The sequence below is a fragment of the Lontra canadensis genome, unplaced genomic scaffold (genome assembly GCF_010015895.1).
Source record: "Lontra canadensis isolate GAN:19392208 unplaced genomic scaffold, GSC_riverotter_1.0 scaffold4, whole genome shotgun sequence".
NCBI lineage: Eukaryota > Metazoa > Chordata > Mammalia > Carnivora > Mustelidae > Lontra > Lontra canadensis.
Genome location: NW_022630998.1, coordinates 6384631 through 6386704, shown reverse-complemented (window position 1 = coordinate 6386704; position 2074 = coordinate 6384631). Strand labels below are relative to the sequence as shown.

Sequence of the window (2074 nt, the reverse complement as noted above, 5' to 3'; positions counted from 1 at the left end):
AGCTTTGAATACATCAAACTAGAAGTCACATACTTTCTTACTGACTGTATTCTAACTGAATATATCATCGAATGTTTCTCTTCATGCATGTATTTTTAAATGTTTATTAGGAACTTTTACATTTTGAGCACTTCAGAAAAAAATTATTACAATGATTTACAATTCCTGGATTCAATAAATATCCTTTATTATTAAAATAAATCAATATCTAGAATTGTATGTAGACCCCATGTCAGCTAACAAATAAGTAAGATAACTGTATTAATCTCAGGAATGAGAAGTATGCATGATCACTTTGCCACTGTGTTCTTTGGAAGCAGATGGATTTGGCTTGATTGTAGGAGAATCCACGGCCCAGTTTGCTGGGCGGACTTCTCCATGGGTTTCCACAAACTAGACCACATTCACCAAGCAAAGGGTCTCTTCCACACTTAACCCCGGAGGGGTTGATGATTCCACTGGGGTCAATGATGAAGAAACCTCTTAGAGCAAAACCTGGGCCTTCTAACAGCATGCCATAGTCTCGGGGAAATCTGTTTTGTCAAATCTGACAGGAGTGCGATGCTCATGTGGCCCAAACAGCCATTCTTCCTTGCTGTGTTGATTCAGGCAAGATGGATAAAGTGGGAATCCACTGAAACCACAACAATTTCACAGTTCACATTGTGAAATTCGCTGGCTTTGTCACTAAAAGCACCAATTTCTGTAGGACACACAAAGGTGCGTCCAAAGGACAGAAGAAAAGCACCAAGTATTTCCCCATAAAGTCACCAAGGATTAGGTCTTTGAACTTCCCTTTGACAATGGCAGTGCCCTTAAAATAGGGAACTTGTTAGCTGATGGCAGGAACATGGTATGAGGAATTGGTGCTAAAAGTGAATTTTGCTTGACCAGAACCAGACCACAATACATTTGTCCAACATGTTCTTCAGCAAACAGCAGGTCTAAGGGCTGCAAAAGCTTTACTTGTAATGTAAAAAGAAATACACTGACTTTCATATTCACACATTCAAACTGTCTGCTGTTGAGAATCTCTCTGCACAGGAATTTGAGGGGCAAGCTGCATTTTCAGGGTAACAAAGAATGCCCCCTTCAAGTGTTTATTTCCATGATGTAACAGCTCCCATTTCACTACTATTACCTTCCTCCTCCTTGGTGTGTGTGTGTGTGTGTGTGTGTGTGTGTGCGCGCGCATGTATGTGCTTCCTCAAGAAAAACTTATGAATCAGTTATTAGGCAACATACCTGGATGAACAAACATTGGTTTATGTTCTGCCAGTTGTCCCCATCATTAAGTGAGAAAAATGATCCTGGCCCCGGTGGTGGTGGTGAATCAGTCAGTTAACGGGAGCTCTGACTAAACAATGACCTGAAACTTGCTATGTGCATATACACATTCTTTTTGCTCCACAAAAAGTTTTGCAAAAGAAGTGTTTTTTTTTTCCATTTTCAAAAGAAAGCTACATCTTTTTTAGTAATAGGAGAAACCGATTTAAATCCACAGATGGTATGAATCATTCAGGCTTTCTTTGTACAAGCCAGTGTAAAGAATAAGTAAAGTCAATTGTCAAGTTAGAGAAATCTTGGTCTTCTTTCTGGGCATGAGCCACCCTTCTTCAGATATTTTCAAGGACTCAATTTTTGGAGGGAGTTTAAGAGAGGGTTGATTAGAAGGTACAGAAAAAGGGGAATCTGCCAACTGTTTTGAGCCAAAATTGTTTAGTCAGGAAGGGGAATTGGTATTTTAGTAAAAAACCTGAAATAATATTACTAATAAAACTTTTAAAAAAAATTTTATTAGGGAGAGAGCATGAGCAGGGGAGGGGCAGAGGGAGAGACTCCTAAGTTGTTTTCCTACCCAGTGCAGAGCCCAGTGCTGGCTTGATCTCACAACCCTGAGGTCATGACCTAAGCCAATATCAAGCATTGGATGCTTAACCAACTGGGCCACCCGGCGCCCCATATTACTAGTAAGACTTTTAATGAAGTACCATAAAAAGTAGAATGGGTCAATTAACATTCTAAAACTCATATATTCTTTTGTGTGTGTGTTCATGTTTCTTACCACAAAATA

The 2074-nt window shown here is 39.5% G+C and overlaps 1 pseudogene; it reads right to left on the bottom strand.

Moving 5' to 3' along the window:
* Window positions 1-267: 267 nt before the first annotated feature.
* LOC116863697 lies at window positions 268-1009 on the bottom strand (annotated as a pseudogene).
* Window positions 1010-2074: the final 1065 nt, after the last annotated feature.